Below are 27241 nucleotides of genomic sequence, written 5' to 3'. Positions count from 1 at the left end.
AGATTAAGCAAGTTTTACTTAATGGTTACACAGCTTCTATTTGGGGCAATAAAATTGTTTTGGAAATAGGGTTGTACGTCATCATGCATATAATTAATGACACTGAATTGTACTCTCAGAAATAGCTAAAATGGTAAATCTTATGCATCCCTTAGTACAATAAATTTATATATATAGCAAAAATTGACAGAGATACAGAGAAATAATACATATCCAGAATTATGGTGGGAGATTTTTACATGCATCTATCAAAAGGTTCAAGTCTAGTGGACAAAAAAATATCAAAAGATATAGTACATTTAAAAATAAAACTAAACGACTTGATTGGATGGATGGATGCAGTATGTATATAAACAGTGCTCCCAACAAATACATGAATAATGTGCTTTGTTTGTTTGTTGTTTGTTTGTTTGTTTGTTTGTTTTAGAGACAGAGTCTCATTCTGCTGCCCAGGCTTGAGTGCAGTGTTATGATTACAGCTTACCAAAACCTTGAACCCCTGGACTCAAGCATTCCCCACATCTCAGCCTCCTGAGTAGCTGGGACCACAAGAATATGCCATTATGCTCAGCTAATTTTTTAAGTTTGTTGTAGATACGATGTCTCACTATGTTGCCCAAGCTGTTCTCAAATTTCTGGCCTGTAGCAATTTTCCCGCCTCAGCCTCCTAAAGTACTGGGATTACAAGTGTGAGCCAAGACACTGGCTATGAAATATATTCTTTTAATGTGTACATAGATCCTTCAGAAAAGTGGAAACACATTGAATATTCTTTGCTGATATCTGGTCAAAGAATGAATAGCATGTATAATCTCTGACTATAATACAATACAATTGGAAATAAACAATAAAGATTGTTTCAAGGAAAATTTCCCTTAAGCTTCAATATTTGAAACCTTTAAAATGCAATGAGGATATTACAATAGAATAGTCATAAATTAACATCTATAAAAGTACTATATATCAAAATTTATGAGATGCAGCTAAAGTGACACTTAGAGGTAAATTTATTAGAATTGAAAGCATATATTAAAAATTAAATGAAAATTAAATATTCAAATCAAGATATTATAAAAGAACAAGAATATCCTGAAGAAAACAAAAAATATAGAGTAAAGATTAGAATAAAAATCATTGAAATAGAAAATAAAAGAAACAGCAGAGGGCATTCACAGTTGCCTTTTAACACTGATATTGTAGTCAAAACAATAAAATAAGAAAGATAAATATATGATACATGAATTGGGAAAGAATGGATGAAAGTCTTTATATTATCATATTCCATTACTGTCTACAGTCGTTCTCCCTTATCAGGAAGGGATGTGGTCCAAGACCCCTAGTGGATGCTTGAAACCACAGATAGTACTTAACTCTATATATCATATGTTTGTTCCTGTACATACTTACCTATAAGAAAGTTTAATTTATAAATTAGGCACAATTACAAATTAATCTGGGTGGCCAGATTCCCTGGTTTCCATTACCCACATTCAATCAAGGTCCAAAAGCAGGTGAGTATAGTACAATAAGATATTTTGAGGGAGAGAGAGACCTCACTCACAAACTTTTTCTTACAGTATATTTTTATAATTGTATTTTATTAGTAGTTGTTAATCTCTTATTGTGCAAATCATTCTAATGATCTGTTACAAAAGACCCCAAAACACATTACTGAAGGACAGAAAAAAAACACCTAAATTAATGGGGAAAATTATCAACTCCAAAGACTGGAAAACTCCATATTAAGGAGTCAGTAATTATCTTCAAATAAATCCACAAATTAAATATAAACACAAAGTCTTACCAGACTTTTTCATGGAAGTTGACAAAAGACCAAGAATTTTAAAGACAAATTTGAAAAGCAACAAGAAGGGGAGTGGGCGTACTATATAAAGCAATAGTATTTAAGACTGTCAGGTACTAGCTCAGGGATAGACAAATCAAGCAAATAGAAGTGAGAGCTCAAAAGTAGATCTACTTACATATGGAAACCATAGATGACAGACGTGTGAGAATAAACACACCATTCAATAAAGAGAGCTGGGAGGGGAGGACACGCAGCAAGATGGCCAGATACAACCCCCCAGCAATTGTCCCCCACTCACCTGCAGGAACACCAAACTGAACGACTGTCCACAGAAGAAAGCACCTTCATGAGAGCCAACTATTAGGTGAGTGAACACAGTAACTAGTTTTAACATCATAACATTTAACATCATAACAAAAAAAGAGGCACTGAAGAGGATAGGTAAAAACAGTCTCTAATTGTTGTCACCATCCCTCTCCCATTCCTCGCAGTGACTTTGTGGCACCAAGAGAGAATCTGTTTGCTTGGGGGAAAGATAACAAAATAATCGTGGAAATTTGCATTAGAACTTAGTGCTGGCCTGTCACAACAGAAGACAAGGCAGGGCAGAATTCAGCTGGCATCCATAAAGGGAGCATGTGGATCAGTGCTAGCCAGAGGGGAACCATTTATCCCAGCCGTTGGAACCCGAATTCAGGCAAGCTCCACCGCTGCGGGCTATAAGGCTCTAGGCTCCTAAATTAATTTGAAAGGCATTCTGGGTCACGAGAACTTCAATTCCTAGGCAAAACTCGGCACTATGCTGGGCTCAGAGCCAGTGGTCTTGAGGTACACGTGACTTAGTGACATTCCAGCTGGGGCAGCCAAAGAGGTGCTTGTATCATCACTCCTGCAACCCCAGGCATCACCACTCACAGGTCTGAGAGAGACTCCTTTCTTCTGCTTGAAGAGAGGAAAGGGAAGAAAAAAGAGAACTTTGTTCTGAAACTTGGACACCAGGTGGGCCACAGTAAAATAAAGCACTCAGCAGAGTCCAAAAGCTAAGAATCCAGGCCCTGGTTCCCAGATAACAGAAGGGAAACCGCTGCACTGAATGGAAAGACTCAGTCTTGGCAGGATTTATCACTTGCTGACTAAAAAGCCCTTAGACCTCACATAAACTTCAGCAGTAGACAGGCAGTAGTTGCCACAGGCCCTGAGCAAGATCCATGATTGTACTGGTTTGGGTGTGACTCTCTACATTCCCAACTATGATGGCCATGAGGAGGGACTTCTTGTGTTTGAGGAAAAGAGAGGGAAGAGTGAAAAGGATGTCTTGCAACTTGGGTCTCAGCTTGGCCACAGTAAAATAAAGCACCAAATAGATTTCTAAGGTTTTCAATGCCAGGGTGTAGCTCCTGGATGGCATTTCTAGACCCACCCTGGGCCAAAAAAGACTCTGCTGTCCTGAAGGGAAAGATGCAGGCCTGGCAGGATTCACCACCTCCTGAGTAAAGAGCCCTTGGGCCTTGAATAAACATCAGTGGTAACAGGCAGCAGTCACCACAGGTCTTGGGCAAAACCAAGTACTGTGTTGGCTTCAGGTATGACCCATCACAATCCCAGCAGTGGTGGCCATGAAAATGCTTGTGTCACACCTCTCTCAAGTCTACTCAATGTAACATCAGGAGATAGACTTCATTTGTTTGGAGGAAAGTAAAGGAAGAGAATAAGACACTCTGCCTTTTAATTCAGGGAATTCCTCTAGATCTTACCCAAGACCACCAATGTGGTAGCACTACAAGTCTTCAAGAGCCACAATGGTACTGAGCTTGAGGTGTCCTCTAATGCAGGTATAGCTACAGTGACCAAAGACTTAGATGACAGCACTCAATTTCATTTGAATACCTGAAAAAGTATTTTTAAGAAGGATGGGTGCAAACAAGCTAAGACTGCAAACATTGGAATAAATACCTAACTGCTCAATGTCCAGACACAAACATCCACCAGAATCAAGACCACCCAGGAAAACATAACCTCATCAAACAAACTAAACAAAGCACCAGTGACCTATCCAAGATTGACAGAAATATGTGACCTTGCAGACAGAGAATTCAAAATAGCTGTTTTGAGGAAACCAAATGAACTTCAAGATAACACAGAGGAGAAACTCAAAATCTATCAGATAAATTTAACAAAGAGATTGAAATAATTTTTAAAAATCAAGCAGAAATTCTAGAGCTAAACCAATTGAGAAACTGAGGAACATCAGAGTCTCTCAATCACAGAATTGATCAAGCAGAGGAAAGAATCAGTGAGCTTGAAGACAGGTAATTTGAAAACATACAGTCAGAGAAGGTGAAAGAATACAAAATAAAAATAATGAAGCATGCCTGCAATATCTAAAAAATAGCCTAAAAAGAGCAAATCTAAGAGTTATTACCTGAAAGAAGAGGTAGAGAGAGAGATAAGGGTAGAAAGTTTATTCACAGAGATAACAGAAACTTTATAAACCTAGAGACATATATCAATATTTAAGCACTAGGAGGTTATAGAACAACAGACAGATTTAACCCAAATAAGACTACCCCAAGACATTTAACAATCAAACTCCCAAGGGTCAAGAATAAAGAAAGGATACTAAAAACAGCAAGAGGAAAGGAACAAATAACATATAAAGAAGTTCTAATATATCTGGCAGCAGATGTATTAGATTAGATGTATTCTCAGATCTAATACAATTCTCAAATTAGATGTAGATTAGATATATTAGATTAGATGTATTCTTAGTGGAAACCATACAGGCCAAGAGAGAGTAGCATGACACATTCAAAGTGCAAGAAAAAAAAAACTTTTATTCTAGAATATTATATCTGGCAAAAATATTCTTTCAATATGATGGAGAAATAAAGACATACCCAGACAAACAAAAGCTAAAGGACTTCGTCAACAGTAGATCTGTCCTGTAAGAAAGGCTAAAGGAAGTTATTCAGTCTGAAAGAAGAGGACATTAATAAGCAATTTAAAACAAACCCTGAAGGTATGAAACTCACTACCAAAACTAAATACACAAACACAGAATATTATAACACTGTAATTGTGGTGTGTAAACTACTCTTACCTTAAGTAGAAATACAAATAGATGAATCTATAAATCCATAAAAATAATAACTATACAAATTTTAAAGACATGGAATAATAAGATATAAATGGAAAAAACAAAAAGTTTAAGAGTGAATGGGGATAAAGTTAAAATGCAAAGAGTTTTTATTCATTTTCTCTTTGCATTTTTTTTGCAATCAGAGTTGTCATCAGTATAAAATAACAGGTTATATGATGTAATAATCAAGCCTCATGGTAACCTCAAATAAAAAAACCTATAGCAAATACACACACACACACACACACACACACACACACAAGCAAGAAATTAAAATATACCACCAAAGAAAATCGCCTTCACTAAAAGAAAGATAGGAAGGAAAAAATGAAAGAGGAGGGAAGGAAGGAAGAAAGGAAGGGAGGGAGGGAAAATCATAAAACAATCATACCACAAATAGCAAAATAAGTCCTTACTTACCAATAATAACATTGAATGTAAGTGGACTAAATTCTCCAGTCAAAAAACCAAGTGACTGAATAAGCTTTTTTTAAAAAAAAAAAAAAAAAAAAAAAAAACTATCTGCTGCCTACAAGAAACACACAGAAATAAAAGCAGTGCAGGAGTAGCTATACTTTTATTAGATAAAATTGATTTCAAAACAAAAACTATAAAAAGATAAACAGGGTCATTATACGCTAGTAAAAAGGTCATTTCAACAGGAAGATATAACAATGGTAAATTTATATGCAGCAAACACTGGAGCACCCAGATGTATAAATAAAATATTATTAGAGCTAAACCTAGATGTAAATCCCAATACATAAGACTTCAACAGCCATCTATCAGTATTGGACAGACCATTCAGACCAAAAAAAATCAACAAAGAAACATCAGACATAATCTGCACTATGGACCAAATGGATCTAATAGATATTTGCAGAACATTTTAACAAATGGCTGCAGAACATATATTCTTCTCCTCAGCACATGGATCATTCTGAAGGATAGACTATATGTTAGGCCGCAAAACAAGTATTAAAATATTCAAGGAAAACTGAAATCATACCAAGTATCTTCACTGACCTCAATAAAATAAAAGTAGAAATCAATAAGAAGAACTTTGGAAACTATACATACAGAAATTAAATATTATGTTCCTGAATGACAGTTGGGTCATTATGAAAATTAAGAAGGAAATTGAAAAATTTCTTGAAGCAAATGAAAATGGGAACACAGCATACCAAAATGTATGGGATACAGCAAAACCTGTATAAAAGAGATGTTTATAGCAATACATGCTACATCAAAAAGTATAAAATTTAAACACCCTATTGAGACATCTTAAAGAACTAGAAAAGCAAGAGTAAACTAAGCCCAAAATTAGTAGAACAAAGAAATAACAAAGATCACAGCAGAAATAAATGAAATTGCAACAAAAAAGAATACAAAAGACCAACAAAATGGAAAGTTTTTTGTTTGTTTGTTTGTTTTTTTAACACTTCAAGTTGGAGAATGTGCAGGTTTGTTACATAGGTATACATATGCCATGGTTGTTTGCTGCATCCATCACCCCCTCATCATCTACATTAGGTATTTCTCCTAATGCTACCCCTCTCCAATCCCCCCACCACCTGCTATCCTTCCCCTAGACTCCCATCCCCCAACAGGCCCTGGTGAGTGATGTTCCCCTTCCTGTGTCCATGTGTTCCCATTGTTCAATATCCACTTATGAGTGAGAACATGTGGTGTTAACAAAATAGATAGATTCCTAGATAGACTAATAAAAAAGACAAAAGAGAAGATTCAAATAAACCACAATCAGGGAGATAGTACCACTGAGCCCCCAGAAATGCAAAGAACCATCAGAGAATATTATGAACACTTCTATGCACATAAACTAGAAAATCTAGAAGAGACACATTAATTCCTGGACACATAACACCCTCTCAAGAATGAACCAGGAAGAAATTGAATTTCTAAACAGACCAATAACAAGCTCTGAAATTGAGGCAGTAATAAATAGACTACTAACTTTAAAAAGCCCAGCACCAGATGGATTCACAGCTGAATTCTATCAGAATTCAGATAGAAGAAGAAGAGCTGGTTCTATTCCTAGTGAAACTATTCCCAAAAAAAAAAAAAAAAAAAAAAAAAAAAAAATGAGGAGGAGGCACACCTCATAACTCATTCTATGAGTTCTGGATCATACTGATATAAAAGCCAGGCAGAGATACAACAAAAAAAGAAAACCTCAGGCCTATATCCTTGATAAACATTGATGCAAAAATCCTCTGCAAAACACTGGTAAACCAAATTCAGCAGCACATCAGAAAGCATACCCACCATAATCAACTAGACTTTATCCCTAGGTTACAAGGCTGGTTCAACATATACAAATCTACAAATGGGATTCATCACATAAACAGAACAGAAGACATAACCCACATGATTATCTCAATAGATGCAGAAAATGCTTTTGGTAAAATTCAACATCCATTCATTTTAAAACCTCTCAATAAATTAGGTACTGAGGAACATACCTCTGAATAATAAGAGCCATATATCACAAACCCACAGCCAATATGATACTGAATGGACAAAAGCTGGAAGAATTCCCCTTGAAAACCAGCACAAGACAAGGATGCCCTTTCTCACCACTTCTATTCAACATAGTATTGGAAATTCTGGCCAGGGCAATCAGGCAAGAGAAAGACATAAAGCGCATCCAAATAGGAAGAGAGGAAGTCAACTAACCCTGTTTGAAGATGACATGATGCTATATCCAAAAAACCCTATAGTCTCAGCACGAAAGCTCCTTAAGCTGATAAACAACTTCAGGAAAGTCTCAGGATACAAAATCAATGTACAGAAACCACTGGCATTCCTATATAACAACAATAGTCAAACTGAGAGCCAAATTAAGGATGTAATCCCATTTACACTTGCCACAACAAGAATAAGATACCTAGGGATACAGCTAACTAGGGAGACAAAAAGTCCTTTTATTGTACTCTACAAGGAGTACAACAAAGCACTGCTCAAAAAATTGGAGATGACACAAACAAATGAAAAAACATTCCATGCTCCTGGATACAAAGAATCATTATTTTTTAAATGGAAATACTGCTCAAAGTAACATAAATTCATTGCTATTCCTATTAAACTTGAGATTCTTCACAGAACTAGAAAAAATCTATTTTACAATTCACATGGAACTAAAAAGGAGCCTGAATAGCCAAAGCAATCCTAAGCAAAAAGAACAAAGCTGGAGGCATCATACTACCTGATTTCAAACTATACTACAGGGCTACAGTAACCAAAACAGAATGTACTGATACAAAAACAAACATATAGACCAATAGAACAGAATAGAGGCCAGAAATGAGACCACACACCTACAACTATCTGATAGTCAACAACTCTGACAAAAACAAGCAATTGGAAAATGATTCCCTATTCAATAAATGGTGCTGGTTATGGCTAGCCATATGCAGAAGATTGAAACTGTACCCCATCCTTATACTATAGACAAAAGTTAACTCAAGATGAATTAAAGATTTAAATATAAAACCAAAAAATATAAAAACCCTAAAAGACAACCTAGGCAATACCATCCTGGGCATAGGAATGGAAAAAGATTTCATGACAAAGATGCCAAAAGCAATCACACAAAAGCAAAAATTGGCAAATGGGATCTAGTTAAACTAAAGAGATTTCGTACAACGAAAGAAACTATCAATAGAGTAAACAGACAACCTACAGAACGGGAGAAAATGTTTGCAAACTATGCATCTGGCAAAGGTCTAATATCCAACATCTATAAGAAACTTAAACAAATTTACAAGAGAAAAACAATCCCATAAAAAAGTGGACAAAGAATATGAACAGACAGTTTTCAAAAGAAGACACAGATACAGCCAAAAAGCATATAAAAAAAGCTCATCCTCACTGATCACTAGAGAAATGTAACAATGAGATACCATTTCATACCAGTCAGAATGGCTAATATTGAAAGGTCAAAAAATAACAGATGTTGGCAAGGTGGTGGAGAAAAAGGAACACTTATACATTGTTGGTGGGCATGCAAATTAGTTCAACCATTGTGGAAGACAGTGTGACAATTTCTCAAAGACGTAAAGACAGAACTACCATTTGACCTAGCAATCCCATTACTGGGTATATAGTCAAAGGAATACAAATTGTTCTATTATAAAGACACATGCATGCATGTTTATTGCAGCACTATTCACAATAGCAAAAACACTGAATCAATCTAAATGCCCATCAGTATTAGACTGTATAAAGAAAATGTACATATACACCATGGAGTATTACACAGCCATAAAAAAAAACAAGATTATGCCCTTTGCAGGAACATGAATGAAGCTGCAGGCCATTATTTTTAGTGAACTAATGCAGAAACAGGAAACCAAATACCTCATATTCTCACTTATAAGTAGCAGCTAAATGATGAGAACACATGGACACATACATGGGTATAACATGCACTGGGGCCTACCAAAGGGAGGAGGAATGGGAGGAAGAGGAGGATCAGGAAAAATAACTAACGAGTACTAGGCTTAAAACCTGGGTGATGAAATAATCTGTACAGCAACCCCCCATGACACAAGTTTACCTTAAGAAACCTGTACATGTACCTCTGAATTTCAAATAAAGGTTTAAAAAAACCACACATGTATCCCTAAAATTTAAAAATGAAAGTTAAAAAGGAATAATAATCATGTTAATGCTGCTTGCTTAACTAAAGGAGAATGAAGATATACAACTAAATGAAATCAGGAAAACAATGGATGAATAAAATGAAAATATCAACAAAGAGATAAAAACATTAAAAAAAACAACAGAAATTTTGGAGCTGAAGTGTACAACAGCTAAACTTTAAAAATTTACATTAAGTATTTAATGGTAGACCAAGTAGAAGAAAGAATCAGTCAACTTGAAGACAGTTCATCTGAAATTATTAAGTTAGGGAGTGAAAAGAAAAAAGAATGAAGAAAAATGAAAAGAGACTAAAGGTCTTACAGAACACCATTAAGCCAACCAATATACACATTACAGTAATTCAAGAGGGAAAAGAGAGAGGAAAGGGGAAGAAAGTCTATTTGAAGAAATAATGACCAAAAACTTCCCAAATTTGAGGAAGGAAATTGACATACAAATTCAAGAAGCTCAAAGAACTTCACCTAGGATAAAATAAAAAAGGTTTACACCAAGACATACTGTAATCAAACTGTCAAGTCACAATGAAAAAATCTTGAAAGCAGCAAAAGTGACTCATCATTGACGAAGGAACCAATCCTGTAAGATTATCAGCAGGTTTCTCAGTAGAAACCGTGCATGCCAGAGGGAGTGGGGTAATATATTCAAAGTGCTGAAAAAAGAAAATAACTGCAAATCAAAAACACTATCCAGCAAAACTATTTTTCAAAAAATTAAGTACAAATTAAGACTTTTCTAGATAAATAAGTTGAGGGAATTTAACACCTCTAGACCTATCCTACAAGAAATGCTAAAGGGAGTCCTTCAAGTCAAAATGAAAGGACATTAGATGTTAATTTAAAAAAAAATTACAAACTCTTCACAAATTTGGAGAAGGAAGCTAGGTATGGTGATTCATACATGTAATCAGCACTTTTGGAGGCCAAGGCAGGCAGATCACTTGAGGTCAGGAGTTCAAGATCAACCTGGCCAACATAGTGAAACCCCATCTCCACTAAAAATACACAAATTAGCTAGGTGTGATGGCACACACCTGTAGTGCCAGCTACTCAGGGGGCTGAGGCAGGAGAATCCCTTGAACCTGGGAGGTGGAGGTTGCAGTGAGCTGAGATCCTGCCACTGCACTCCAGCCTGGGCAACAGAGCAAGATTCTGTCTCAAAAGATTTGGAGGAGGAGACTTTTCTTATTGTAAAGGGTTACAGCATGCAAGGTGGCCATTCTGGACACTAGGAAGCATGGCCTCTGACAAAGACCCAGAAACAGGCACTTCAAAGGAATAGGGGTTAGTGTAGGAGGTTTATGCTGAGTAAGTTGGCTAAACATACATACTTAACTGGTTATAGGAGGAGCTATGAATATTCATGAAGGTGGTTCTAATGCATGTGTATTGAACATACATGCACATTACATGGGTCATAACCCATGTTCACTTTGGGGTGGAGCCTTAACATGTAACTATATTACAATTAGGCCCTGTATGTCAAAGGATCTTTTCAGGACACAAAGGCACTCAAGTGCATAACCCCTGTAAACTGGCCAGAAACAGTTCATTGTTGGTGGTCTTCTTTTCAGAGGAAAGTAACTAAAATCAGTGTCTTGTTCAATCGACACTGTAGTTATGGCTTGAGGAAGAGAGGGGCACAGTTAGTCCATGTTTGGTGAGCTGCAAGTGCTTCAGCATTGCTTACCTCAAGGCCAGTGCTTGTTTAGCTGCTAGAGAAAGAGAAAAACCTTGTGGCACTTAAAACATAGTTTATTATCTAAGTGTAGGAGTAAATGACTTAAACCCTTACTTGTATGGCCTTAGATCCTATTTATAATTTGGTATCTTATGGTCATGGAGAGCCTGTTCTGTTAGTCTTATAATCTCTATTTTAATATTAATTATGGTCAGATTTTTTAACCTAAACCCCAAAAGGGAGGCGGTATTATAAGGCATATATGATTTCCCACCCCATCATGACCGAGAACTCAGTTTTTAAGGTCTTTATTGAGTCCCCTTGGCCAGGAGGGAGTCCATTCAGTACTGAGGGGCTTCGTTTTTTATTTTTACTTTACAACAGCAATATAAAAGCATATGAAAATGTAAAGTTTTCTGGGAAACGTAAATGTATAAATAAATATGGAATCCTCTAGTATTGTAATCACTTTTATTCTGGTATTGAACTTAAAAGACTAAAGCATAAAAATAACTATAAATCTATGTCAACAGATATACAATATAAACAATGTAATTTGTGATATCAATAACATAAAATCAGCAGGGGACAGAAATGTAGAGTCGTTTTTATATGCAATTGAAGTTTTTAGCAGTTTAAAATAGATTGTTTTAACCTTAAGATGTTTTATGTACTTCCCATTCTAACCACTAAGAAAATTTCTATAGAAGATCCACAAAAGAAAGTAAGAGAAGAATCAAAGCATGTCACTATAAAAATCAACCAAACACAAAAGGAAGGCAGCAGGAGAGGAAAAGAGGGTAAAATAGCTTCAAGACATACAGAAAACTATTAACACATGGCAAAAGTATTTTTCTATCAGTAATTACTTTAAATGTAAATGGATTAAAACACCAATCAAGAGGCATAGTTTGCCTGAATGGATTTTTTAAAAATCCACCTATATGCTATATAAAAGAGACTTTAGATCTAAGGACACATAGAGACTGCAAGTGAAAGAATATAAAACTATATTCCATGCAAATAGTAACCAAAAGAAACAAAAGTGGTGTGTTAGTCCATTCTGGCATTGCTATAAAGAAGTATCTGAGACTGGGTAATTTATCACAAAAAGAGGTTTAATTGGCTCACAGTTCTGCAGACTGTACAGAAAACATGACATTGGTATCTGCACAGCTTCTGGGGAAGCCCCAGGAAACTTACAAACATGGCACAAGGCAAAGGGGGAGCCAAATTGTTACATGGCAGAAGCAGGAGCAAAAGTGATGGAGGTGGGAGGAGCTACACACTTTTAACCAGATCTTGTGAGAACTCACTCACTATCATGAGAACAGCACCAAGTGGATGGTGCTAAACAATTCGTAAAAAACCATACCCATGATCCAACCATCTCCTACCAGGCCCCACCTCCAAAACTGGAGATTACGATTCAACATGAGATTTGGTATGGGACACAAATCCAAACCATATCAGGTAGCCAGACTTATATCAGACAAAATAGACTTTAGCCATTTATACTTAATGATCCATTATTGGAATGCTAAGCATGTGGGACCTACTGCTCAAGGTCACCACCAAGGTCTAATTGCAAAAATTCAAAAATTGCAACTTCAGGCATAAATGGGTTAAGTCTGAAACTGCCCTAGCAACAAAGAAGGACACTTTATAATGACAAAAGGTTCAATTCACCAGAGAGCTATCACAATCATAAGCAAACATACTCTTAACATCAGAGGTCCCAAATATATAAGGAAAAAATTGACATAATTGAAGGGAGAAATAAACAACAACAAAAATAGCAGGAGACTTCAATATTCTACTTTCAATAGTAGATAGAATAACCAGACAGATGATCAATAAAGAAACAGAGAATTTGCCAAACACTATAGATCAACTGGACTATAGCATATACAGAACACTGTACCTAAAACAGTAGAATATACATTTTTCTCATATGCACATGGAAAAATTCTTCAGGACAGACAATATGTTAGGCCGCAAAACAAGTCTTAACAAATTTAAAAAGACTGAAATCATACCAAGTATCATTTACAACCACAATGGAATAAAACCAGAAAACAATAGCAGAAAGAAAACTGGAAAGTTTACAAATATGTGGAAATTAAATACCACACTCTTAAACAAGGTGAAAAAAAATCATATAGGAATTTAGAAAATATCTTGGGACCAAGGAAAATGAAACCACAATGTACCAAAACTGATAAGATACAATGAAAGCAGTACTAAGAGGGAAGTTTATAGTGGTAAATGCATACATCAAAAAATATGAAAAATCCTAAATTAATGATGTAAAGTTACACCTCAACAGAACAGATGCATCTGATACAACAGAAATAAAAATTATATGAGATTGCTATGAACAATTATACAACAACAAAATAGAGAACCTAGAAGAAACAAATAGCTAGAGACATACAACCTACAAAGACTGAATCATGAAGAAATTAAAAATCTGAACATATTTATAACTGGTAAGGAGATCAAACTGGTTATCAAAAATTCCCCTCCCAAAAAAAGCCCATTATCAAATGGCTTCATTGAAGAATTCTAAAAAGAAATATTTAAAGGACAATTTATACCAAAACTCCTCAAAATCTTCCAAAATATTGAGAGGGAATGCTTCCAAACTCAGTTAATGAAGTCAACATTACCCTGATAGGAAAAGAAAAATTACTATAAGAAAAGAAAAACTCAGACTAATATCTACAGTGAATGTTAATGCAAAAATTCTAAACAAAATACTAGCAATTTGAATCAACAGCAAATTAAAAGAATTATATACCCTGAGCAAGCAAGATTTATTCCTGGAATGTAAAGATGGTTCAACACATGAAAATCAATCAATGTAAAACATAACATTAACAGGGTGAAGGATAAAAACCACATACTCGGCCAGGCGCGGTGGCTCACGCCTGTAATCCCAGCACTTTAGGAGGCCGAGGCAGGTGGATCACGAGGTCAGGAGATCGAGACCATCCTGGTCAACATGGTGAAACCCCGTCTCTACTAAAAATACAAAACATAAGCTGGGCATGGTGGCACGTGCCTGTAGTCCCAGCTACTCAGGAGGCTGAGGCAGGAGAATTGCTTGAACCCAGGAGGCGGAGGTTGCAGTGAGCCGAGATTGTGCCATTGCGCTCCAGCCTGAGTAATAAGAGCGAAACTCCGTCTCAAAAAAAAAAAAAAAAAAAAAAAACCAAAAAAAAAAAAACCACATAATCATCTCAATCAATGAAGAAAAAGCATTTGACAAAATTTAACACACTTTCATGATAAAAACACATAATAGGAGAGGAAAAGAAGGAACATACCTCAATATAATTAAGGCCATATATGAGAACCCCTCAGCTAACATCATACTCAATGATAAAAACCTGAAAGTTTTTTCCTCTAAGATCAGGAATATGGCACAGATGCTCATTCTCACCACTTCTATTCAACATAGCATTGGAAGTCCTAGGACAATTACACAAGAAAAACATACAAGAGGCATCCAAATTGAAAAGGTAAATGTAAAATTATTCCTGTTTATAGACAATGTGGTTTTATATTTTATAAAACCCTAAAAGTTCATCAAAAAACCTGTCAGAACCAATGAATAAATTCAGCAAAGTTGATTTACAAACAACACACAAAATTAGTTGCATTTATATACACTAACAATAAACAATCCAAAAGGAAATTTTAGAAAATAATTTCAATTACAATACCATAAAAAAATAAAATCCTTAGAAATAAATTTAAACAAGGAAAAGAAAAAAGTGTCCACTAGAGACTATAAAATATTGCTCAAGGAAATTGAAAAATACACAAATAGTTTTGATTTGCATTTCTCTAATAACCAGTGATGATGAGCATTTTTTCATATGTTTGTTGGCCTCATGTATGTCTTCTTTTGTAAAGTGTCTGCTCATATCCTTTGCCCACTTTTGAATAGGCTTGTTTGTTTTTTTCTTCTAAATCTGTTTTAGTTCTTTGTAAATTCTGGATATCAGCCCTTTATCAGATGGGTAGACTGCAAAAATTTTTTCCCATTCTGTTGGTTGCCAACTCATCTCATGCCAGTTAGAATGGCAATCATTAAAAAATCTGGAGACAACAGATGCTGGAGAGGATGTGGAGAAATAGGAACACTTTTACACTGTTGGTGGGAGTGTAAATTAGTTCAACCATTGTGGAAGACAGTGTGGCTATTCTTCAAGGACCTAGACATAGAAATTCCATTTGATCCAGCAATCCCATTCCTGGGTATATATCCAAAGTATTATAAATAATTCTACTATAAGGACACATGCACACGAATGTTCATTGTAGCACAGTTTACAATAGCAAAGACCTGGAACCAACCCAAATGCCCATTGATGATAGACTGGACAGGGAAAATGTGGCACATATATACCATGGAATATTACACAGCCATTAAAAACGATGAGTTCGTGTCCTTTATAGGGACATGGATGAACCTGGAAGCCATCATTCTCAGCAAACTGACACAGGAGTAGAAAATCAAACACCGCATGTTCTCACTCATAGGCGGGTGTTGAACAATGAGAACACATGGACACAGGAAGGGGAGCACTACACGCTCGGGTCTGTTGGAGGGAAATAGGGGAGGGACAGCAGGGGTTGGGGAGTTGGCGGGGGATAGCATGGGGAGAAATGCCTGATATAGATGAGGGGGAGGAAGGCAGCAAATCACACTGCCACATGTGTATCTATGCAACAATCTTGCATGTTCTTCACATGTACCCCCAAACCTAAAATGCAATAATAAATAAATAAATAAATAAAATACACAAATAAATAAAAAGATATTCTATGTTTATGAGAAAGCTTAATACCACCCAATGCAATCTACAAATTCAAGGCAATCTTTATAAAAACAGCAATGTCATTTTATTTTGCAAAAATAGCAAAAACAATTCTAAAATTCACTCAGAAAATCAAGGGACTCCCAAATAGCCAAAAGGGTGAAAAAGAAAAAAGTTAGAGGCCTCACACTTCCCAATTTCAAAACGTTATAAAGCTACAGTAATAAAAACTGTCATAATGACATAAAGACAAACATTCTGACCAATGGAACAGAATATAGAGGCCAGAAATAAACCCTTGTGCATATGGTCAAATGATCTTGGTCAAAGATGTCAAGACCATACAATGAGGTAAGGATTATCTCTTCAACAAATGGTGCTGGGAAAATTGACTATAAACATGCAACAGAACAAAGATGGACCTTTAAGCTACACCATAGATAAAAACTAAATGCATTAAACATTTAAACAGAAGATCAAAAACTCTGAAACTCTGATAAGAAATTATAGTAAAAAAGCTTCATAATACTGGATTTAGTAATGGTTTGCTTATAGTGAGTGAGTTCATCACAAATGAACATTGATTATTATGCTGCTATCTGCTTGCATTATTTTTCTTTTTTAAAAAAGCAACTTTTATGGATAGCATAATTTTATAAATAAACTTTTGTATCAATATCATGCTGCCAAAAGTTGAAAATTATTAACAATGCTTTTATTTGAATTCCTTTTTAACACAAGAATTTCTTAAATTATTTTATTATGACATCAAAAGTACAGGAAACCAAAGCAAAAATAGACAAATGGGACTATATCAAACTTAAAAACGTATGTGCATCAAAGGAAACAATTCACAGAGTGAAAAGGCAACCTACAGAATGAGAGAAATATTTTCAAACCATGTATCTGCCAAAGGATAAATAATAGAATATATAAAAGACTCCTACAACTCAACAGCAACCCAAAAAAAGAAAAAAAAAAAAACCCAAGTAACTCGATTAAAAAACTGGCAAAGGACTCAAACAAATATTTCTCCAAAGAAGACATACAAATGGTCAAAAAGCATATGTCGAGATGCTCAGTATCACTAAACATTAGAAAAATGCACATCAAAACCACAATAGGTATCACAAAAACAAACAAAATAAACCAGGAAATAACAAGCATTGTCAAGACATTTTGATGTCATAAGATATAGAGAATTGGAACCCCTGTGCACTAACAGTAGGAAAGTAAAATTGTGTAGCTGCCATGAAAAACAGCATGATGTTTCTTTTAAAAATTAAAAAGAGAGTTACATATGATCCAGCAATCTCACTTCTGGGTATATATCCAAGGAATTGAAAGTGGGATCTTAAAGAGATATTTGCACACCAATGTTCACTGCAGCATTACTCACAATAGCCAAGAGGTGAGAGCAGCTCAAATGTCAATTAAAGGAAGAAAGGATTTTTTAAATGTGGAATACATATGCAATGTTATTTAGCCATAAAAAAAAAAAAATCTCATCACACACTACAACACAGTTGAACCTTGAAGATATTTTGCTAACTTAAACAAATCAATCACAAGCAGATTGGCTTACTGATTCTTTTTAGATGAGGCATCTCAAGTAGTCAAACTCATTGAATGAGAAAGTAGAATGGGGGTTGGGGAAAAGGGGAAAACGGGTTGTTGTTCAACAGGTATATAGAGTTTCAGTTTGTGAGACGAAAAAGGTCTAGAGATGAGTTGTACAACAATGTGAATATAGTTAACACTATGGCTAAGATGGTAAATTTTATATTATGATATAAAATTTTGTTAACCACATTGAAACAAAACAAAACAAAGCAAAATACCCTGGCCCAGAGACCACAGGGCCATCTTACAAAATTTCATTAAAATTAACAACATTCCTACCTGACTCTCTCCCTGACTTCTCCTTCTCCTCCATTCTCCATCCCTCCAGCTCCAACTTCAATTGGGATCAACTATCACTGTCAGAGAGTGGGGAAGGAAGCTAGTTGGAAAGACAGGAGAAAAAGACAGCATGCTTTTATCCAGCAGCAAGATGTCTATATGTAAAGGACCCAGCTAAAAGAAAGAGGATAGCTTTCCTCTGAGAGGAGAATGAAATGCTGATCAATATAAAAGACTAGGCATTCAAATTTCTGGTATAGGACTATAGTTTACAACTTAGAGTGAGCTAGGAATGAACAGAAGAGTCAATAGACATGCCCAGTTTTAATCTCCATTGGCAAAAAAAAAAAAAAAAAAAAAAAAAAAAAAAAAAAAAAAAAAAAAAAAAAAAAAAATCCTACTTAGCTTGTTTAAGGAGAGACTATAGGAAACAAAAGTAAAGATGTTTTAAAATTATAGCTTATGTGTTTTACCTGTTCAGTATACTATTTTAAAAGATTAATGTATACAATGTTAATATAGGGAGAAAGTTATAAAGGCTATACCTACATAGTTAACAGTAATCATCTTTGGGGAGGGACTGAAAAAGGGTGTATATGAAAGAAGATTTTCACTCTACACACACTACACATTTACGCAAGCAGAATGTATTCCTATGACACTTATGTAAGTGATGTATTTTTAAAGTCAAAAGTTGAAATGAACACGTTATGCAAGTTTATCTCATGTAGGTAATTGGTCTAAGTACTGTCTACTTTGTTATAACCAGATATTAGTGAACTTCTGTGAAAGAAAAACTTTTTTTGAAACTGTTGGAATCCAGCATTGATAATACAGCCAGGTGTGAAAACTGTTTTTCTAAATTTTCTTTTTTCTGTAGCTAAAAGAGGAAGGAAAGAAGGAAAGAAGGAAGGAAGAAAGGAAGAAGGAAGGAAGGGAAGGGAAGGGAAGAAAAACAGGGAGGGAGAGAGTCATATAGGTCCAATTTTCTTTTCCCTAAAATTTTAAACAGGCTAATTTTTAAAGCAAACAAACAAAAAGTTCTTTAGTGAGTTCACCACAAATGAATATTGATTATTATAATTTCATCCATTTGTATTATTTTTCTTTTTTAAAAAAGCAACTTTTATGGATAGAATAATTTTATAGAGAAACTTTTATAGGAATATTTTGCTGCCAAAAGTTAAGAATTACTAACAATGGTTCATTTGAATTCTTTTTTAAACACAGAATCAGCATCAGGTTTCACATGCTTACAAAAAGACTAAGAAAATCCCCAATAAGTCCAAAAGGCAATGTGGATAACTCCCTTTGAAAATAATTAATGAAAACTGTAAACATTGCTTTCCTGGATATTCTGCCATTATGTTGGCCCTTCCTCACACGTTACCACTAGAATCTTTAGGAGCATCTTCTTGCCAACATAAACTGTGTGAAATCTTTACAAACATAGCTGGGAAGAATAGACCAATGACCTCTGTATGACTTCTTGGCAGCTTTGCAAGTCAGAGGCCTAATTTGAAGTGTGGAATTGGTGGTTTGACCAGCTTTGGCTAACACTGGGTCCACAAGTCAGAGAGATGCAGCAGCTCCCTCCCCAGGTCACCAGCTCAGTCCCATGCATGGTGAGTCAGAGTGGCAGAGAGTGCCTCCTTCCTGGCTGTCTTGACTCACTCAGTGAAGCAGGAGAGGATTCTCATGGGAGTTGTGGTCCTGTGTCACATGATAGACCGCAGTGAGCTAAACTGCTTCACCAAAATGCAATCAAATCCCTCAGAGAAGAAGAGACTAGGATGGAAATGACCAAATTTACTGATGGTTTGGGTTGGCAAAGTTCTACAAAGCTCTAACATTAGCTCTGGGCTCATAAATCATCATTAGCTCTGTCTTTTCCACTTCTGATAGTTAAATTGCTGCAGTTGAAGTTGAATTTTCAGTAAGTTCTATATAAATTTACATGCAGTCAAGATTGAATGAATGGTAGACTCACACATTGCTCCCTCCATTTTTTCCCATAATGCTTGTCTTTTTTCTTCTTCCACTTACTGCTTTATATCACTTACATCTTTGAAGATTAAAACTGCAATTGATCTATTTAAGTAAATATTCAAATATCTGTGTCATTCTGTTAGGATTTCTATTCTGTGTTCTCTTAATTTTTGCTCCATATCACTTATTACTTGATTTAAAATTTTTATCACTTCACATTCGGGACACTATATTTTCTAGTCAGCCATGACTTCTCCCTATGTTTCTTCTCTGACCTGAGTTCACTGTGTCCATGTTTCCTTTTGGTCTCTTCTGCTTCAGCCTACTCTAAATAATGGTATTCCCAAGATTCTACCATTGGTGCTCTTTCCTTCTCAGTCTGTGCACTCTTCCCATACACATGATGATGTCTCTCCCCAGCTCTCCAGGTTTATCATCTACTTGTCTTCTAGACATCCAGATGAACTACACCTATCTCAGATATGAACTGTTCAAGAGTGAGTTTATAGCCTTCCTCCTGAATTCCTGGTTTAAGTTAATGGCAAAATTCCTTAACCAGTCAACTTTTCCCCACCCCTTTATTTTCCCAAACAAAGGCAATTGTCAGCTTTTGTCAATTCTACTTCTTTAATAGATTACACATTTAAAACTCCTTTTCCATCTACGCTAATGGGTATTACTGATTTCCATTATCAAGGTTTTTCTTGCAAAACTTCAGGCTTTCATCAGTCTCATATGGATTCAGTAGAGGCAGTATAGAGAATGTATTTGAAAAAAATCATTGTATTTTCATGAAATTATAAACTAACATGTTAATTGTATCATTTTATTCAACAAATATTTCTAAGCCCCAGTTCTGGGGCAGAAAACAAAAGGTATACCTAGTTTAAAATGCAAAGTGGCAGGATGACTGGTAGATGAATCAGGGATATAACGGTAGAACTTTCCCTAGTAATTTCAATTTTTACACTGTCATAATTTAAGTGGAACATTGCAAATATTTCAAGTAATTTAGATAGTTCTTTCATATTTACAATATCTATAGAGCTCCCTACTACCTCAGTCCATGGAAGTTTGGGAAGAGAAAAAACTTCTTCTGAACACATTTCTTTTTGTAGTGGTTGGGCCATTAAATTAATGTTTTGTAATTGAGTTGAAATTCACATAACATAAACTTAACCATTTGAAAGTGAACAATTCATTAGTGTTTACTTAGTGTATATCAAATGTTGTACAACTACCATTTCTATCTAGTTCCAAAATATTTTCATCACCCCAAAGGAAAACCCTTTATCCCATAAGCACTTTCTCCCATCCTCCCCCTACTCCCAGACCCTGATAAGCACCAATATGTATTCTGTCTGCATGGCTTTACCTATTCTGAATATTTCATATAAATGGAATCACAAAATATGTAATCTCTTGTGTCTGGTTTCTTTCATCTTGCATAATGTTCAGGTTTAACCACATTGTAGCGTATTTCAGCATTTTGTTCCTCTTAATGCTAAATAATATTCCATAGTATGTATACATCATATTATTTTTCTGTCCATTAATCTGTTGATGTATATTTGGGATGTTTCCAACTTTTGGCTCTTGTTGAATGGTGATACTATGAACATATGTGTACCTATACTTGTTTGAGTACATGCTTTTAATTCTTTTGGGTATAAAATAAAATTGAAAATGATGAGTCATATGTTAAATCTATGCTTAATTTTTTGATGAATAACCAAAATATTTTTCATAGCAGCCTCCCTATTTACATTCTCACCAGAAATGCCCAAGGGTTCCAATTTCTTGTCATTCTAGTGGTTGTGAAGTAGGACTCCACTGTGGTTTTGATTTTCATTTCCCTATTAACTAATGATTTTGATCATATCTGCATGTCTTGTTGGCAATTTGTATATCTTCTTTGAAGAAATGTCTATTCTGTTTATTTTCCTTTTAGTTGTCTTTTTGTTGTTGAGTTGAGAAATTCTCCATATATTCTGAATACTAGACCCTTATCAGCTAAATTTGCAAATATTTTCTTCTATTCTGTAGATTGATTCTTCATATTCTTGATAATGTTCTTTGATGCAAAGCCTTTTTAATGTTGATGAGTACCGTTAATAGCAAAATTTTTTTTGTTGATGTTTATGATTTTGTTCTGCTACCAAGGAATCCATCGCCAAATCCAAAGCTTTACCAAGATTTACCCCTAAGTTTTCTTCTAACAGTTTATGGTTTTAGCTCTGGTATTTAGTCTTTGACCTATTCTGAGTTAATTTTTGTAAATGAAGTAAGGTAGGTGGTCTCATTTCCTAGGATACATCCCACTTGATCATAGTGTATAATCTTTTAATTTGCCCTTGGATTCAAATAGCTGATATTTGGTTGAGAATTTTGACTCTACATTCCTACAGAAATATTGGTCTCTCTTTTTCTTATGGTGTCTTCACCTGGCTTTGGATGACGAGGAGGGAACATTCCTAACTGAGACTACTACTAGTCTCATAGAATCAGTTAGGAATGTTCCCTCCTCTTCAATTTTTTGGAAGAATTTGAAAAGCATTGGTGTTATTTCTTTAAATGTCCGGGAGAATTCACCAGTGAAGCCATCTGGTCTTTGACTTTTGTTTTTTAGGCTTTGTTGCAGTTGTTTTTAAAGGACTGATTAAATCTATTTGTTATAGATCTGGTTATATTGCCTCTTTTTTCTTGAGTTAGTTTTGGTAATTTGTGTGTTTCCAGGAACATGTCCTTTTCATTCAGGTTATTTAATTTGTCAGAACACAACTGTTCACAGATGTATCTTATAATCCTTTTTATTTCTATAAGGTTGATACAATGTCTCCACTTTCATTTCTGACTTTAATTAAATCTTTCTCTTTTTCTTTTCCAAATTTGGAGAATTTTGAGACATTTTTCTCTTCTAATGTACTTTCTCTTTTTTTTCTCTCTTGTGGGACTTCTGTAATATGTATTTTGGCATCCTTGTTGATGTCCCATAGGTACCTTAGGCTTTGCTCATTTTCCTTTCTTGTTATTTCTTTCTGTTCCTAAGACTGAATAATTTCAATTTTCCTATCTTCAAGTTTACTGATTCATCCTTTGACATGCTAAAATTGTCCCTTGAAATTCTCAAGTGAAGTTTTCATTTCAGTTATTGTACTTGCAAGCCCAAGATTTTCTATTTGGTTCCTTTTGATAATTTCTATCTTTTTACTGGTATTTTCCTTTTGTTTATACATCATTCCACTAGTTTCCTTCAGGTTTTATGTTCGTGGTTTCCTTTAGTTCTTTGAGCATATGTAAGATAGTTGACTTAAATTTTGTCTAGTAAGTCTAATATCTGGGCTTCCTCAGGAATGGTTTCCACCAATTTCTCTGAGACTCCAGAGGCCACACATGAGTAAATTCAATTAAATCCACAATGTGACACCTCTACATAGTCACCAGAATGTATAACATTTAAAAAGGAAAAGAAAAAGGAATAACACAAAACACAAATGAGTATAGTAAGTGTTGACAAAGATGCAGAGTAACTGAAATTTTCATTCACAGTTAGTGCATGTATAAATCAGTAAAACATAAGAACTATTTGGCAGTGTCTACTAATGTTGAGTATATTGAAAATATGCCCTGTGCAGAGTAATACTACGTTTAGGGATCTTTCAAAATCAAATGTATAACTATGTGCATCATAAGACAGTTACAAGAATATTGACAGCAGTGTCATTTGTAATTACCCCAAACTTTGAATAACTTAATGTCAAACAACAGAAGACAAGTAAATTTTGGAATTATATACAAAAATGAAAATGAAACTATTACATTCTTTAATATGGATCAATCTTACGAATATAGTATTAAGCAAAAAGAGCCATATAAGAGCACATACTATGTATAAACATTCAAAAGAAGGCAAAACAAATTTGGTGATATGATTCAGAATTGTGGCTACCTGTGTGTAGGGACATAATGACTAAGACTGAGCATGAGGAAAGCTTCTATGTTGCTGGTAAACATTTAAAATTTTTGGTATGAAGCATGGTTACACAAGTTTGTTCACACTGTCACCAAGACAAGCACTTATTGATTATTGCACTTATTTTGTATATGTGTTATCCTTTAAAAGGTTTTCACAGCTATCAGTTTAGAAATATTTTTTTAAATTGTATTTTATCAATTTTGGCAAGGATACAGGGAAAAGATTGCTCAAATACTGGGGGTAAGGAATGTAAGTTATAACAAATAGTCAAGGGAACAAGTCAGTGAAATCTATTAAGGATTTACGTCGTGCATACTCTATGATGCAGTACATTCTCTTGTTGGTATCTGTACTCTAGAGAGTACTTGGACATAAGTACAAAAAGGCACTTACACATGTGTTTATGGTAGCACTGATTCTCATATTAATAACCAAACATATCTGAGGGTGGGGAAATTATATATTAATTATATATATATATACACACACATACACACACACATATATATATATACCTACACACACACACACACACACACACACACACACACATATTGGTTCTGAAGGCATGCAGCATTTTCAGAGAATGAGGTAGATTTATATATAGATATGGAAAGATCTCAATGCTGAGTGTAAAAAAATAACATGTACACTTACAAATGCACAGGAACTAGGAGTCATCATCTAGGGACTGGGTTGTAATTAGTGCCTGAAAGGGATATAAGCATAATTCGTAATGTTTAAACTTTTTTTAGAATGTACATAATCTTATTCGTATAATTTAAAATAATCAAATGGGGAGCCAAAGAATGTTCACTGTATACCTCTGTACTTTTAAAAATGTGCATAACTATAGCATCTATTGGCATAAAAGTTTAATTAAATTTTAAATAAAACAATAAAAGATGCCCAACTTCGTGGGTAAACAGCCATATAGTTACAATTAAATGTGACTACCTCTTAGTGCAGAGAAAGGGTGTCCTAAATAGGTCTGGGGGAGGTGAGAGTTAGAAGACGTGACTCTTGGGATGAGTACCGGCACAGAAATGGTATGCTCTGTTTTCATTCCTGAAGGGTTCAGCATGAGGTGCCCAAGGGGCCCTGAAACTCATTCCCACGAGCTGAAGCATAGACCCCCAGCGAATGACTGAAGGGAAGCGGAAGGCGCAGAATCGCGGACGAAGAGGAAGCGAACGCTTACTGAACCGGTGTGATGCAAAATGAGGGAAAGTCCAACCAGCTCTGTGTTTCAAAGCTGGATTCCCAGATTTCCCACCCATCCTCCAGGCAGGCCGGCCCGCCCTCTGCCTCCTTTCCAGGGCGTTTACTGGTCAGTGAAAGATTAACAGGTCATCTGACCAATCGGTTGGCTCCTCTAAGGAGCCACTCAGGCCCCAGCCGGGTCTTTGGTACCTCGAGCGAGATGCGAGTTCTGTGCGTCGACGTCAGCGTGCTGACGTCACGAGTCCGGAGGTCCCGGGGCTGCTGGGTGCGGGTGGTGGGCTGGCTGTGTGTTGCCCGGTGGGCTGGGTCCCGGGTCCCGCCCTGCCGAGCCCCGCCCCTCAGGCCCGGGCGCGACCGCGGAGCCGCAGTCTCCGGGCCAGCCTGGGGCGGCCGGCCCGGAACCACCCGTTGAGGTAGGCTGGGTTTCTTGTTCCCCTATTTGACAGGTTGGAAAACTGAGTCCCGCGGGTCAGAGGACTTGCATGGGGGTTGCTCACAGGAGACTAGCCAACGGAGGCCGTAGCCGTTTCCTGTTCTGTTTACTGAGCCCTGCGCGAGCCCCCGGGGGAGGAGGAGGGGCCAGGCGGGCTGTGCTCATAATGGACACAAAAGTGAAGTTGCAGAATGTGAGCCCAGCTGCTCTCAGGGCGTGGGCCAGGCATTCAGGGATGATTACAGGTAGTGGTGGTCCCCATTCCTCCAGCCTGCGGACCCCGAGGAGTCCCCGGTGGGGTCGACCTCGTGCTGGCGCTATAGGCCCGCCAGAGGGACCAGGAATTGGTGATGGGGTGTAATGCGTGGGTTGTCCAGACACAGGCGGTTGTGAGCCTCTTCTATTCATTGAGGAAAGTCGTGTTCAAAACAACAATTAAAGCACAAATCATGAATGTTCTCGTTGTGTTTTCAGTTCAGTGCTTTGCCTATTCATAGATATCTCACCATTTTTTGAAATCTTAGTTGCTTGATTACTTCTGATTTAGGGTTAGGGATTTTTTTTTCTCTCTTTCTCTTTTAGTTTAAACATGGGTTGACATTGTGGAACTTTTCTTTGTTCACTATGTCATTTGTCCTCTATTTCACAGATGGAATCACTGAATTCATCACTTGACACAGTACTAGTTTGGATAAGTTTAGCAACGAGTCTAATTAAATCTTTACTGGAATTAGTCTAGTTTGCTGTATTTCCTTGTTAGGAAGAGTTCTGAAAGGTAATTTCCATCTATGTACCATCTATGCATACGCCTCTTTCTAGAAGCAGGATCTCAGCAGACAAATTGTCCTATTCTTTTTTTAATTTATGGATTCTGATAATCAAGGTAGTGGATTATTAATGTTCATAAAGTGAAAACGTACAATAATGTTGTCATGTAGAAGTCATTCCCTTTAAAATCTAGCTGTATCAAATACAGATCTTTTAAAACTGCATTATTGCATTGCCTAAAACGGCATGAAAGAAATGAAATGAAACAGACTCTGAGGGATATTATCTTACTTAATGTTCACAGAAGGATGGTGATTAACATCATTCGGATTTATTCATTGGGCAGTTTATCTGATGACTGCCTATGCCACCCATTGTTATGGGTGTTAGAGATTGTGTAGTGAGCAATTTAGATAAGGCCCCTGCCCTCAAAGATTTTAACTTTTGTTGGAGAATACAATAAACATGTAAATCAAAAAGATAAGTTTAGATAGGAATAAATGTCAGAAAAGATATTACTGGGTAAGGAGCTTGAGAGTGGCTGGGGTGTGTGGAGAAATGGAGTGGTCAGGGAAGACCTCCCTGAGGAGGGGATGGTTTTGGTGATAACTGAATGTTTAGCTGAGTAAGCCAAGAGAAAATGGGCTGGAAGTTTCTACGGAGATATAAACAGTGCAAAGGAGCTAAAGGAAGAATGAATTTGGCATGTTCCAGAGACAAAGGGAAGCTCGTGTGGCTGGAGCTGAGTGATCCAAGGGGAGGGTCAGGTGAGGAGACAGTGGTCAGAGGTGACACTGGAGAGGTGTCC

General features: G+C 36.1%; 1 protein-coding gene and 1 long non-coding RNA gene across 3 annotated transcripts in view; one reads left to right on the top strand and one right to left on the bottom strand.

Annotated features, from left to right (window-relative positions):
- LOC141579974 (uncharacterized) overlaps nt 1–25276 on the bottom strand; it is a 91181-nt gene extending 65905 nt beyond the window's left edge. Inside the window, exons 1-2 of the long non-coding RNA XR_012511966.1 lie at nt 24966–25276; nt 24666–24717 (exon numbers count right to left, since the gene is read on the bottom strand). This is a non-coding gene — a long non-coding RNA (uncharacterized LOC141579974). The remainder of the gene's footprint in view (nt 1–24665; nt 24718–24965) is intronic.
- Nucleotides 25277–25430: 154 nt separating this feature from the next.
- STARD3NL (STARD3 N-terminal like) overlaps nt 25431–27241 on the top strand; it is a 48469-nt gene continuing 46658 nt past the window's right edge. For both annotated transcript variants that reach the window (XM_003930752.4, XM_010341319.3), the window contains exon 1: nt 25431–25645. The gene's annotated coding sequence lies outside the window, so the exon portion shown is untranslated. The remainder of the gene's footprint in view (nt 25646–27241) is intronic.

Source organism: Saimiri boliviensis, chromosome 10, assembly GCF_048565385.1.
Source record: "Saimiri boliviensis isolate mSaiBol1 chromosome 10, mSaiBol1.pri, whole genome shotgun sequence".
In the NCBI taxonomy this organism is placed as follows: domain Eukaryota; kingdom Metazoa; phylum Chordata; class Mammalia; order Primates; family Cebidae; genus Saimiri; species Saimiri boliviensis.
The sequence above is the reverse complement of the archived record's forward strand: the minus strand, read 5'-3'. Positions and strand labels throughout refer to the sequence as shown.